Source organism: Eptesicus fuscus, chromosome 9 (genome assembly GCF_027574615.1).
Source record: "Eptesicus fuscus isolate TK198812 chromosome 9, DD_ASM_mEF_20220401, whole genome shotgun sequence".
NCBI lineage: Eukaryota > Metazoa > Chordata > Mammalia > Chiroptera > Vespertilionidae > Eptesicus > Eptesicus fuscus.
Genome location: NC_072481.1, coordinates 28443238 through 28458091, shown reverse-complemented (window position 1 = coordinate 28458091; position 14854 = coordinate 28443238). Strand labels below are relative to the sequence as shown.

Genomic DNA, 14854 nt, shown 5'->3' with positions numbered 1-14854 from the left:
GAAGACACTATGTATTGCATGCTCAATTAGGTTTCCTTTTTTCCTTTGGCTGTCAGGAAGCTCAGCCAAATTTAGAGCCCGCCTCTGTCATGTGTACCCTTGTATACTAGCATCACCCTCAGTTCCATTTATCTCTTTCCTCTCCTGTTCTTTTTCTTTTTTTTTTTAGTGTATTAGTTAATGATTTTTAGTAAATTTATAACATTGTGGAAAAAAAATTTATAACATTGTGCAACTATCATCACAAAACATGTCCATCAGCCCCAAAGGCATCCTTGTGCCCGGCCAGCATGACTCAGTGGTTGAGTGTGGGCCCATGAACCAGGAGGTGGTGGTTTGACTCTGCCAGTCAGGACACAAGCCCTGGTTGCGGGCTCGATCCCCAGTGTGGGGCGTGCAGGAGGCAGCTGGTCAATGATTCTCTCCTCAATGATGTTTCTGTCTCTCTCTCCCTCTCCTTTCCTCCCTGAAATCAATAAACACATATATATATATATGTTTAAAAGCATCCTTGTGCTCATTTCAGTCACTCCATATTCCCATAGGCAACCGCTACAATCTACTTTCTGTTTGATGTAGATTTGCTTTTCCTGGATATTTTATATAAATGGAATCATATAATGTGTGATCTTTTGTGTTTGGCCTCTTTCACTGAGCATAATGTTTTTGAAGTTCATCTGTAGACTCTATCAGTAGTTTATTCCTTTTTATTGCCAAATAGTATTCTACTGTATGGATATACTAGTACTACATTTTATTTATCATCGATTCACCAGTGGATAAACATTTGAGTTCTTTCTATTTTTTTGGCTGTTACAAATACTGCTGTTATGAACTTGCACATATAAGTCCTTCTGTAGACATATGTTTTCATTTCTCTTGGGCAGATACCTAGATGCGGAATTGTTGGGTCACATGGTAAATTTATGTTAAGAATCTGCCAAGCTGTTTTCCCAAGTGCTGCGCCATTTCACATTCCCACAAGCAATGTGTGAAGACTCCAGTTTCTCCACATCCTCATCAACACTTGTTATTGCCTGTCTTTTTTATTATAGCCATTCTAGTGGGTGTGTAGTGGTTTCAATTTGCATTTCCCTACAGACTAATGATGAGCCTCTTTTCATGTGCTTATTGGCCATGTATTTGGTGAAATGTCTGTTTAATTCTTTTTCCCATTTTTAAATTGAGTTATTTGTCTTATTATTGAGTTGTGAGTTCTTTATATATTCTAGATGCAAGTCCTTTTATCAGACACATGATTTACAAATATTTTCTCCTCCTCTGTCACTTGTTTTCACTTTATTAGTGAGTTTTTTTATCGAAAAGTTTTTAATTTTTATGTAGTCTAATTTATCATTTTTTTCTTCTGTTACTTGTGCTTTTGGTGTCATATCTAATAACTTGACCTAACCCAAAGTCATGAAGATTTACTCCTATGTTTTCTTCTAAGAATTTTATTGTTTTTTTCTCTTACATTTAGATCTAACCTATTTTGAGTTACCGGTAATTTTTGGATATGGCATAGAGTAAGAGTCTAAATTAATATTTTTGCATGTGGATATACACTTGTACCAGAACCATTTGTTGAAAAAAACCAAACACACTATTCTTTCCCCATTGATTCCTTGGCACCTTTGTCAAAAATCAATTGACAAGGTAGGGGAGAGTGGGAGTAGTGGGGAGAGATCAACCAAAGGACTTGTATGCATACATATAAACCTAACCAATGGACACAGACAACAGGGGGGGCGGGGGGGGTGGGCATGAGTGGTGGGGTGGGAAAGCAATGGGACAATAAGGACACATATGTAATACCTTAATCAATAGAGAAAAAAGTTATTTTAAAAAATCAATTGACCATACATGTAAGGGTTCCATTGATCTGTATGTCTATGCTATGCACTATCACACTGTCTTGATTACTGTCCTTGTTTTTGCTTTTATTTTATTTTATTTTTTTAGTTTCTTCATATACTTACCTTTAAGTTTATTTAACTGGAGAATAGATCATCTCTTTTCTCTCTCCCCATTGATATTAGCTCTTGGCAAGAATGTAATGGAGGCTTCCTAAAATCAAGTCATCAGCGCCTCTCCTGTGAGAATCGAGAAGTCATTAAAGGGACTATGACCATATTCTTACTCAAACACATCCCAAAGGGGATCAAGAAAGGAGTAGGCATTCTATCCTTGCCACCATAATCGGATTTACTGATTCCCAGGGAAAATGGAATAATTACTGCTAATTATGAGGTAGTTAAGGAATTATTTCCTTTCTCAATATGGCTTTAGAATGTACTAGACCTGAGAAGTGATGTCTGTCTTTAAGCTATGGGTATGAGTGTATTTGTTTAGCAGGCTCAATATTTAAAGACATCAGTGTGGATATTGAATATCAAAAAGAAAGCTCCTGAAAAAAAGCAACCCACCTTGAAAGATGGGATGTAGAATGCCAACGCTCTCCCTCACTGGAATGACCTCTGGGAGGAGGTGCCAATTCAAACATTACTGATCAACTTGATGAGCCCTGCAGACATGACTCATGAGTTTTCTTGACTTGGGAACTGAATGGGGGGAGGGAAAGGATCCAGAGAGATACACCCCTTCCCGGTGCGGAAAGAAGGGATTTTCTGAAAGTGGATTGCCAGGGGCTGTTGCTGAAGGATGCAGCCCAGAGAGAAGCTGTATAATGGAGGACAGCAGAGTGAATTTAGCATTTAACTCTTGAGATACTTTTCTCCTTGGTTCCTGGGAAAATCCTAGTTATTACCCAGCTGTAATTTTCTCTTTGTGTCCTGTGATTCCTTTTTAAGCTGCCCTACTCTTCATTAAAGCAAGTCACACATGGCAGCCCAGCTTCATAAGATGGTCTTGGGGAGAATAAAAAGCTGCCGTGGTGAAGGGGTGGACGGTATGCTCTATCCCCTACCTCTTTCCTGGGGTCCATGGGGAGAAAACAAAGTTTTCTTGAGGTACCTACATCCCAAACTCCGGGTGGTGGCCAGCATTATGAGATGAGATCCCCTGCAGAATTAGAGCATTTAAAATGGTGAACCGGCTCCCAGTTGAACAACTCAGAACTCAGGGGGTGCCCAAGAACCTCCTACTTCTCTGTTCATGTTTAATGAGACCTACCTCTGAAGGGGGAATTGGGGAGAGGTGAACAACTGTGTAATCTTTTAAATGTATTCACTTATTCAAAAAGACAGAGAGTCCTACTATGTACCCGGCGTCTTGTATCGCATGTTTTTTTATGTCACCTAAATCCTTTCTGAAAGAAAGTAAAATGAAGAAAGAGAGGGCAAAGCACTTAATAAATCTTGATTGAATGAATGAATTGCAAGAGCCAGATGGCATGAGCCTTAAGTGAGCAGGAATTTTTCCATGAGGCTGAAGGAATAATGATCTGGGAGTGGCTTTTGAGAGCACAGAAGGCTCTGCCCCTCCTCCTGACTCTGCGGTGGGGAGGATGGCAGCTTCCCTGAAAACAGTTGCTGGGTCCTCAGTTAGGCAGGAATTGGAAAAGGGGCCTCTTAACGGGATGAAGGCTTCTGGGGGCAACAGGGAAGACTGGGGAGGGGGCAGTGGGAAGCTGGGTCAGGGGAGAGGAAGTGGAGAAGGCTGATAGAGGATGAACCAGGCTCTCATTTAGACACCAGTTGAGGATTACCAGGATATCGGGCCCAGTGGGATTAGCTTTTAAATGGTCCTCCAAGCCTGCACTATTAGAGGCTTAATTATGCTAATTCTAATAATCATCAAATAGCTTCTATTTTCAAGAACCTGTGATGTGAAGCTCTGGAAAAGCTCTGGTAAAGCTCTTTATGAACACAGTTTTCTATCATTCTTATAATACTGCAGTAAGTAATATTCCCCTTTTACAGAAGAGGAAGCTGAGGCTTAGAGAGAGAAGTAATTTGCCCCAAACCAAACAGCTAATAAGTGCCATGGGTATCCTTCAGACTAGGTTTGTATGTCTCCAAATGCCAGGCTGCCCCAGCAGCTGATCTGTGCTGACTGGGGCCAGTTCAGCTGGTCTGTCCTGGCTGTGGCCTTGGTGGCACTGGCAGCATAAGGAGAGTCCTTGGAAACCTAGAGGTGTCTATGACACACACCTATGCAACTCCAAGCCTCTGGCCAGAGCCCCCACCACAGTCCTGAATCACATTGCCCCCATTGCCTGAAACCCGCCTGGACTCCACTCATCGTCCACACAGGGCTGGGGTCCCAGAGAAATATGTGAGCATGGCAGAAACCGGTTTGGCTCAGTGGATAGAGCGTCGGTCTGCGGACTCAAGGGTCCCAGGTTCGATTCCGGTCAAGGGCATGTACCTTGGTTGCGGGCACATCCCCAGTAGGGGGTGTGCAAGAGGCAGCTGATGGATGTTTCTCTCTCATCGATGTTTCTAACTCTCTATCCCTCTCTCTTCCTCTCTGTAAGAAATCAATAAAATATATTAAAATAAAAGAAAGAAAGAAATATCTGAGCGTGATTATATGTGGAAGAGACAGAGCTCTGTGAAAATGTCTACCAAACAACCCAGCTCTACACTAAGGGCCAGGGCTGGCTGCCCCAAAGAAATAGTGCTTGAGCCAAAAGTGAAGAATGCGCTAAAAACTGAAGTGGGCCGGGTGGGAAAGTCCTCTCAAAAGAATGGTGCAAAGGCTGGGTGGTTGGGGTGGCGGTGGGGGCACATGTGTACTTGAGGAATCGAAAGGAAGCTAGAGGGAACTCAGGAGAAGGGAGTGTAGTGTTAAATGATGATGGAAGGTAGGTAAGGGGAGGGCATTTAAGGAGTTAAGGAGTTGGCTCTTTATCCCAGGAGCAACGGGAAGTCAGTAGAGGGTTTTAAATGGGAGTGACATGATAAGACTGGAGAAGGGCAGAGCTAAGCAGTGAGATCAGTTAGGAGTTCCTGCAGGAGTCCAGATAAGAGGTAATAATAGGGGTTTGAAACACGGTGGACAATGATGTGGACCAGCAACCAACTACCAACAGGTAGAAGAGTCCCTGGACCTCATCGGACTCAGCTTGGATGAGCAGATTTATGTGAAAATGAGAAATGACAGAGAGCTTTGAGGTAGATCACCTGCTTATGATCAACATTTAAATATGATATTAGAAGATATGGAAGAAACTGTGACCACCATAGAAATTGATGAAGAGACATATGAAGAGATATAAAAATCAACAAAATGGCACGTTCCAATGCTCTTTGTGGAAGGATAGTGTTGTACTGGTTGCCCCTCCATTGAGAATTGGCTGAAACAAGTAATTTATCTTGCATGGAAATTAGGAGACTTTGTATGAGTGTTTCTTTAAATGTAGAAGATATTTAAAAGAGAAACCTGTGTAAATTTTGATATTAAGAAATAAGTAAGGAATCTTCCACTCCTGAAATTAGTTGATTTGCAGGTAACTCACAAATTCTTAAGTTAAATGACACTTTTATTTTTCTCCAATCCTCCCAATAAATGTGATCACCAAGATGCAGCCCTCTTTTTTAGGAGTTGATTTGCTCTACTGATTTTTCCCCCCCAGACAATTTCTGAATTTTTAAATTTAAATTAAATGTCTCCTTTTTCGATTTTTTTAAATGCAAAAGAAAAAAAAAAAAGGAAGTAATAATAGCTTGGACCAGCAAGGCATCAGTAGAGGTGAAGAAAAGGGGGTAGATAAAAGAGATGCTTTGGAGGTAAAATTTACAGGATTTGGTGATGGTTCCTAGGATTCTGGCTTGCCTGTTAGGTGGCAAATTTACTGAGACAGAGAACACTGGAAAGGTTCACAGAGTGTGATCATGAGTTAGGTCTTGGGCATGTTGAAGTGCCATTGGGGGTTGAAGTGCCATTGAGACACTGAGGTAGAGATGTTTACTAGGTAGTGGGCTAGGCTCCTGTTGGTCAGGAGCTTAGATAGGAAGTTCTCCAGGATGGAGACATAAAGGTGTGAATCATCACCAAATGGATTGCAATCAACGTTGTAGGCATGGATGAGATCACCAGGGGAAAAGTCCACAGTGAGTGAGCGTAAGGGCCTAGGAATGGGCCTTGAAGAGCATGAGTATTTTTTTTTTTAATCTTTATTGTTCAGATAATTACAGATGTTCCTCTTTTTTTCCCCCATAGCTCCCCTCCACCCGGTTCCCACCCCACTCCAAGCCTTCCCTGCGCCCCCACTGACCTCGTCCATAGGTGTAAGTTCTTTGTCCAATCTCTTCCCACACCTCCCACAACCCCTTCCCCCCGAGAATTGTCATTCCACTCCCTTTCCATGCCCCTGATTCTATTACATACACCAGTCTGTTCTGTTCATCAGGTTTTTTTATTCATTTGATTTTTAGGTTCACTTGTTGATAGATATGTATTTGTTGTCACTTTGTTGTTCATAATTTTTTATCTTTACCTTTTTCTTCTTCTTTCTCTTCTTAGAGAATACCCTTCAGCATTTCATGTAATACTGGTTTGGTGGTGATGAACTCCTTTAGCTTTTTCTTGTCTGTGAAGCTCTTTGTCTGACCTTCAATTCTAAATGATAGCTTTGCTGGGTAGAGTAATCTTGGTTGTAGGTTCTTGCTATTCATCACTTTGTATGTTTCTTGCCACTCCCTTCTGGCCTGCATAGTTTCTGTTGAAAAATCAGCTGACAGTCATATGGGTACTCCCTTGTAGGTAACTAACTGTCTTTCTCTTGCTGCTTTTAAGATTCTCTCTTTGTCTTTTGCCCTTAGCATTTTAATTATGATGTGTCTCGGTGTGGTCCTCTTTGGATTCCTCTAGTTTGGGGTTCTCTGCGCTTCCTAGACTTGTAAGTCTATTTCTTTCACCAGGTAGGGACAGTTTTTTGTCATTATTTCTTCAAATAGGTTTTCAATATTTTGCTCTCTCTCTTCTTCTGGCACCCCCATAATTTGGATGTTGGTACGCTTGAAGTTGTCCCAGAGGCTCCTTACACTATCTTTATATTCTTGGATTCTTTTTTTGTTTGTTTTTCCAGTCGGGTGTGTTTTGCTTTTTCATATTTCAAATCTTTGACTTGATTCTTGGGATCCTCTAGTCTGCTGTTGAATCTCTGTATATTATTCTTTATTTCAGTCAGTGTATGCTTAATTTCTGATTGGTCCTTTTTCATATCCTTGAGGGTCTCACTAAGTTCCTTGGAGGTTTCTAGAAGATTATTGATAACCTTATAACCGTGATTTTGAACTCTATATCCAGTATTTTGCTTTCACCCATTTCTTTCATTTGTGACATGTTTCTTTGTCTCCGCATTTTGGCTCCTTACCTGTGTTTGTTTCTATGTACTGGGTAGCTGCTAAGTCTCCTTGAGTTGATAGAGTGGCCTTGTGTAGTAGGTGTCCTATAGGGCCCAGTGTCTCAGCCTCTCCAGTCACCTGAGGTGGACGCTCTTGGTGCACCCCTTTGTGGGCTGTTTGCACAGTCTTGTTGTAGTTAACCCTTGATTGCTGTTGGTATCACTGGGAGGAATTGACCTCCAGGCCAATTGGCTGTGATAACCAGCTGTGTCTACACTGGAAGATCTGTTGCACAGGAGAAACCCTTATGGGGCAGGACTTGCTTCAGTGGGACTTTGGTGCTTACTGAGTTTGCCCCTTGAGTGTGTCTCTTATGGATGTGAAGAGTTGTAATCCGGTATGGTCTCACTCTGAGCACTGGGTACACTGGCTCTTGGATCTCCAAGGAGATGCAAGGTCAGCCACTGTCTGGGGCCACCAAGCAGGAGCTACAGAGACATCTGCAGATTCCTCCTCTTTGTATGGGGTTTGGAAGTGCCCAGACGAGGGCCAGCTGTGAAGCAAGGCCGGCTGCTGCTGGGAACTGGAGTTCAGAGCAAGCGGGAGCTTGTATCTCCCTCCTGATTAAAAGAGCAGCACATCCAGGTGCCAGCACTTTCCGCACCTCCGCACCTCTTACCAGTCTCAATGCACTTTCTTCACCTCTCCAGTTGTGGAACTTCCACTCAGCCAGCTTTCCCGAGGTTCTGGGTGGTAGCTGTTCTGCCTTTTAGTTGTAATTTTGATGTGGTTGTGAGAGGCAGCAAGTATAGGTGTTTACCTATACCGCCATCTTGGTTCTCTCTCGAGCATGAGTATTTAATGACTGGATGGAGGAGGATAGCCCTGCAAAGGAGACGGAGAAAGAGACCAACCAGGAGAATATGGTGCCAAAGGTGTCAAAGAAGCTAGTGTTTTAAGAATGAAGTAATCAACCCAGCTGGCATGGCTCAATGGTTGAGCATCAACCTATGAACCAAGAGGTCACCGGTTCGATTCCCTGCCAGGGCACATGCCTGGTTGCAGGCTCAATCCCCCAACGGCAGCCAATCAATGATTCTCATCATTGATGTTTCTATCCCTCTCTCCCTCTCCCTGTCTCTCTGAAATCAATAAAAATATATTTTCTTTAAAAATGAAGTAATCAAACGATCTAACAGATGAATACTGGGGAAAAAATCCCATCCAATTTTGAGACATGGAAGTCATAGCTCAAACATCATGTTTCAGGGGAGCTGTGAGAGGTGAAAGCCAAATCCGAATGAATGTTGGAGTGAGTAGGAATGCCATAATAGCCAAGAGTGGGGAAGGAAGCTGGGGTTAAGGTTGCAGGGAGCAGAAAGATGGGAAGAATCCAAATGAGAGGGTAGGATCCAGTACTCAGGGAGGGAGGGGATTCTGGATAGAGTGAGGTGCCTGAGAAGCAGAGGGGCTAGGAATCAAGGCTAGGCAGGAGCACTGGCCTGAGATAGAAGGAGGGGGGCTTTCTTTAATGCATCAGGAGAGAGGACAGATGTAGGGAGATGTGTGAACATGCTAGTGGGTAACTGGGGGAGTTCCTGTCTAGTGGCTAAATCCTCTCTATAAAGGAAGATGTGCCCGTGAGGGAATGGAGGTGTAAAGAGGATGGGGACGGTTAGAAATAGCCATTGCAGAGAGTAGGGTTCCAAGCTGACTGGAGAAATGTGTCCAGGGCCCAATTGCAGTCAATGGCTATGGTTTATGGGAACATCAATCTGACCTGTGGAGTCACTTGGCTACTTGCGCACGGCACTGGAAGGCAGACAGGGGGGCTCATCTGCAGCTGGGGATTTGCCAGACAGATATGATCAAAAGGCAGAAAGGCAAAGGAGTTTGGGATATTAAGCAAATTATTAAAATGCTGGGCCTTGGCATCTAAGTTGGACAAAGAAGAAGAAAAGGGAAAGAAGGAGAGAGCTGATGCACTAGGAGAACACAGAGAGGTCCACAGGGAAGAAGCCTGATGAGACTGAACAGTTACCTTGAGGTTGCATGAGTAAGGTGCGAGCAGCAAAGGCGTGGTTAGGGCTGGGACAAGGCCCAGTGTGTGATGGTAAGAATGAGGTGCCTAAGTGGCCCCTAGGAGACGACCGTTGTGATGAGGAGCTCAAGGTCTGCCGTCTCTGGCACTGAAGTAACCCAGGCCCATGGCAGGAAGTTGCAAAGGCCACTGAGAAGTTCAATAAGCTGAAAACATAGGCACAGTCATCGGATTTGGCAAAACAGAGGTGAATAGTCATTATGTCAAGAGCAATTTCAGTGGAGAGTTGGTCCCAAAAGCCGGCTGTAGTGGGCTGAGTCTGAGCAGGAGATGGATGAGTGGAGGCTTCATCTATAAACAGCTCTTGGATTCGTTGTGAGAAGAGCAGAGAAATGTTCAGTCTCTCTCACTCGGGTGGGGGGGTGAGGGAGGGTCAAGGAAGCAGATTATTTTCTAGGATGAGAAAGAATTAAGAATAACTATGAGCCTATGGGAATGATACAGCAAGGGGGATGGGAGGGGTGAGGGGAGAGAAGCGAAGTCCTGGAGGAGCCAAAGCATCCTGGAGATCGGTGCCCACTATTGCGGGGCACATCCTCCTGGCAACCAGCAGGCAGATGGCGAGGAAGGCTAGGACGTGGGTGGTTTGATAGTAGGGGATGAGGAAATCCTCCCTGGCAGCTTCTGTTTGCTCCGAGAAGCTGGGGCTGAAGTCACCAGCAGAGTGTTCTATTGAGAAATTAACCCCGGGCCTCATCCCCAACCCCCAGTGACTCATCAGGAAGGAATGAAAGGGCTTTTGTGTTCTGAGGCCATTTCCCCCCCTCCCCCACCCCCCACCTGAGAAGGTAAACAGACTGTTTTGCTTTCTGGTGTCAGAGCTCCTTCTGACTGGCTAAGAGGGAGCTGACCCTCCAGCATGGAAGTGGGGGGCAGAACAGGTACTCCCATCCCACCCTGAAACGGGCCCCCACGGACGTGGCTGTGTGTCACTACAGATGCCAAAGACTAAGGGCTGCAACTTTGCTGGTCTATAGGAGAGGCCCCTTTGGAAGAGCCTGGGATGAAAAGAATGGGGGGTCCCCTGCCCAAGGACTGGGGGACAAATAGTGGAAGCCCCATGGCAGTGACTGCGAATGTCTGCGAAAGCAGCAGTGGTCCCCGAAAGACCACAGCCTTTGCCTACAAGGCTGTGGAGCTCAGACCAACCACCCCTGGAACTGTGCGAGCCCCTGGAGTTCCTGGACAGTTGAAGGAGGGCTGTGAGGGATATGGAATTCTTACTGATCTGGTTAGGGTAAGGACTCAAGCTGAATTTAATTGGATTTAGAGCAACTGAGATGTATTTACATCATGAGTTTGAGCAGAGTGTCCCGGGGGCCAGGACCTGGACAAAGGGTAAACAGTGAGGGGGAGCTGACATCTGGCTCTCCCCTCACCCTGCACCCTGCGGCCAGAACACGGCAGACACAGAACTACCACGTGGTACCATTTGGCCTTCACAGATGAGCACAAAGTCATCCCTCCCCGCCAGGCCCAGGAGCAGGGCAGCAGGTCAGACCCACATGGACCCCGTGCTCAGAGTTTGGCAGTCTACACAGAGCCTGGACCTCTCCTTCTGTGGCTGTTATGCACTCACACTTGAGATTCTTGTCTGTGTGGACCGGAGCCTGGGCCCCTATTATTTATTTATTTATTTATTTATTTATTTATTTATTTATTTATACCTCAGTCTTATGTCCAATTCCAGGTGCTGGGCATACTGAGAAAGTGAGCATAGAAAGGGAACATCTACCTGTTCATGCTTTTAAATCTGTATTGAGCACCTATTGTGTGTCTGCTTCCCATGCTGGCCACTGGGATATGGCAGTGGACAAGGCAGGCTCGTTCCTCCTGCCCTCAAGGAACCCACAGTCTGGGGTGGGGGACAGACATAGGTATAGGTAGTGGTGATACCTAATGCCTAGAGCTTCAGCAGGTAAGCCCCCAACCCAGCCAGGGGTCAGGATGGCTTCCTGAAGGAAGTGATGGTTCTAAACAGGTACCATTGGTTCCAAGGTACTGAAACCCACTCGAGATAGAGCAGGTCTTGCCCTAGCCGGTTTGGCTCAGTGGATAGAGCGTTGGCCTGTGGACCGAAGGGTCCCAGGTTTGATTCCAGTCAAGGGCATGTGCCTGGGTTGCAGGCTCGGTCCAACGTGCAGGAGGCAGCCAATCAATGATTCCCTCTCACCATTGATGTTTTTATCTCTCTCTTCCTCTCCCTTCCTCTCTGAAATAAATAAAAAAATATATTTTTTAAAAAGATAGAGCAGGTCTTAAGAGGTGCTCTTCTATGACTATGTGCAAGAGATTTTATGATCAACTTGGTTTTGTGTGGTCCAAAACCCAAAAGTCAGAAACTCTTTGTCTCTGTCTCTCTCCCTCTACCACTCTTCGCTTTCCCTCTCCCCGACCACTCCGGGGCTCCTTCCGCCATCTGATGTGTTCCTCACAGAGCTACATGGTCTCTCGTCTCTGTTTTTCAAGTTTTACAGGACTGATTGGATGGGGACGCAGGAGAGGAGACGGTATTTCTGGCCCAGCGTCTGAATGAATGAGGATGCCAAAGCCTGAGATGGGGATAATTAAAGACCAGTGGATCTAGGTGGGAGAGAAAGTGAATTCTGTCTACCTGAGGGATATGCAGAGAGTGGTATGAAGAAGGTTCTTGGTTGCGTGGGTCCTGAGCTCAGAAGAGAGGCCCAGACTAGAGAGAGAGATTTGGAAGTTAGTATGTGGTTGGTGGTGGTTGAGATGGTCCAGGGAGAAGGGACAAAGGGAGAGAAGGGACAGGCTAGGATAGACCCCAGGAGGAGCAGGAGCTGGTACAAGAGACTGAGAAAGTATTTCGGAAAGTCCAGGCCATCAAGCCAAGGGGAAGGACTGTTTTCACAAGTCAGCAATGAGCTGGCATAATTGGCTGAAAAGAATACTTAATTGGGGGGGAGGGGGGGAGAAGGAAGCCCCAAACAAAAACCTAGACCCGTCCTAAATTCTGAAACACCTAAATTATGGCAAAAATGTATAAAGCTGCATAAAAGTCTTAGTACCTCCTCCACAGTACGCCAAAATTACCAATGGGTAAAAAACCACTGACTAGGAATATACATTTTTGATCTGTTTGTCATCAGGATCTAATTGTTTGCCCAGAATCACTGGAGTCAGTCCCATCCCCTTCTTACACACCAGGGGGCGCAGACACACTGTTTCTGAATCCAACTCCCGGCAAAAGCAGGCAGTGATTACCAGAACTTGACCTCTCAGCTGAATCCTTGGGCCCCACCTTCACTCCTGCCCTGCACCTGTGAACCCTGAATCCAGGTGCTTCAACAATCCCCAAACTTTGTTTATTTCTCACCTGACTCCCAAACTCGTAGAGGTATCAGAGAGGTCCCACGGAAAATCAGTTACTCCACAGGGGTCCCCACCTGACCTATGGCAGTAGAGTAGGTTCCCCATCTTGCATGAGAGGCGTGGGTGAGAGAGGGCAGTTGTGGTTTTGGCTGACTTTTACATGGTGGTGGCATGGACTGGGAAGGTGGGTCTGAAGCTGTGAGCTTTGCTGCCAAAGTGAGACTCTAGCTTTGGAGCTCACCCAAGTCCCTAGGAGTTAGGGCGCAGAATACATCTTCAGGTACATGATTGGTTTAGCCCAGAAATTCATAGGGTCAGCATATGAGTTTGGCATGAGGCGTCAGAAACTAAATACCAAGGTTTATATCAAGTTTGGAGGACATTATCAAGTCTTGAACTCAAGGGCTAATTCAAGACTTGATTCAGGTTCACAGCTGAAATTGATATAAATATTGGAGTATTGGCCAGCCTGAGGTGGGGTTGACATCTGATCAGAGAAGTAGAGGGTGAGTATGGGGACGAAGTGGATTTGTATGGAGTTTCTGCAAAGTCAGTCTCATTAATCTTGGGTTCCACGATGATTATTATTAGAGTTGGGTCAAGTTAGGGTCCGAAATGGTCCCAAGGATGGGTGGGGTTTGAGGTCAGTATTTGTGTTAGGTCCTTTTCTGGTGACCCAATCTCAATTCAGGAACTGGGCATCCCAATTCAGAAAGTGTGTTGGCATTGACCTGGGATTGGGATTGGAGTTTTATGTAAGGTTTGGGGTTCAGAAGAGAGCACTGGGGTTCCTAACAAGGTAGCTATTGGACTTTAGGGTTCATATAGCAATGGGGACTCAGTATGGGTACCAGGGTTGACGCTATGGTCACTATCAAGCTTAAAGCTTAGGTAGAGATGATAAGGAGATTTAGAGTCAGAATTGGTATTTGGGCTCAATATGGGGTTTCAAATTTAAATCACTGCTTGAGCCAATTTCAGATTCAGGGGTTTGAACTCAATATTGAGTTTGGGGGTGGGTCAGGGCTCAATATTAGATTCGTATCCGTATGGGGAGGACGTGGGGTAGTATCGGATTTATATTAGGACTGGGAACCACTAATAGGATCTGGACTTTGGATGGAGTTTGGGTCTGTACATGCTCATTATTGGGGTTCTGGTTCAATATTGGGAGTTCCAGTCGTTTACACTCGGGGTTGGGTTGTGGCCTCGCTGGGCCTACTTGGCTCCGCGGTTCTCTGAGCGAGAGTGCACGAGGGGAGGGGCGGCGCCGGGGACGAGCACGGCAGGGCAGGGGCGCGGGCGCGGCGCGAGCGGGGGCGCGCGGCTGGAGCTGGCGCGGGAGCGGCGGAGCGGTGGCGGCGGCGGCCGAGGCGGCGGCTCCAGCTCCGGCTCTAGCTCGGGCGGCGGTGGCGGGAGTGGGACCCGGGGGAGGCGGCGGCGACGGAGGCAGAAGAGGAGAGAGAGCAGCAGCCTCAGCGGCTTTGGGGGGACATGCGGACCGACGGCCCCTGGAGAGGCGGTGAGTGACCCCCCTAACCCCCCTACAGTCCCCTCCGCATTTGTTCCTTCCCCACAGCCCCCGCCCTCTTCCCGCGTCCACCCGGCGGAGCTGGTGGCGGTCCCGGGGGGGGGGGGGGCTTGGGGCGCCGCTGAGGCCGGGCCGCGCCCCCACCTGCCGCGCCCGCAGCCTCGGCTCAGTCCCCCCCTCACCCGGCGACTCCTCCCCGCGCTCACCCCCGCGGCAGACGCGCCCCCCGCCGCCGCCGGCTGGCCGGCTCCTCATCGCCCTCCCCCGCCTCTCCCGGCCTCCCCGCCGCACCTGAGCCGCAGCCCGCGCCCCCCCCCCCCCCCCCAGTGCAAAGTTTCCCTTTTGCATTCGTGCTCCCCCTCCTCCGCCCCGCCCCACTGCCCCCCTCCGCCGGCGCGGACGCGCTCTGGGGGCGGCCCTCCACCTCCCCCTACCACCCTCGCCCCGGGTGGGTCCAGGCCGCGCCCCCGCCGCACCGGCGCCCCCTCCCAGCCGGCAGGGGATCCGCAGCGACGCGTCCCCGTCTCGCTCGCGGCCCTGGCGCACGTGCGGTCCCGGGGTGCGCCAGGCGCGAGTTTGGAACCCTCCCCCCCCCCCCCCCTCAATCGCCAGTGCGGGCTGGGGAGGGGCCGG

General features: G+C 47.3%; 1 protein-coding gene and 1 pseudogene across 3 annotated transcripts in view; both read left to right on the top strand.

Annotated features, from left to right (window-relative positions):
• Window positions 1–4952: 4952 nt before the first annotated feature.
• On the top strand, window positions 4953–5264 carry LOC103294915 (U6 snRNA-associated Sm-like protein LSm3; annotated as a pseudogene).
• An 8807-nt stretch (window positions 5265–14071) lies between these two features.
• The window catches only part of PTPRF (protein tyrosine phosphatase receptor type F), an 81925-nt gene continuing 81142 nt past the window's right edge, over window positions 14072–14854 (top strand). For all 3 annotated transcript variants that reach the window (XM_054720425.1, XM_054720426.1, XM_054720423.1), the window contains exon 1: window positions 14072–14212. The gene's annotated coding sequence lies outside the window, so the exon portion shown is untranslated. The remainder of the gene's footprint in view (window positions 14213–14854) is intronic.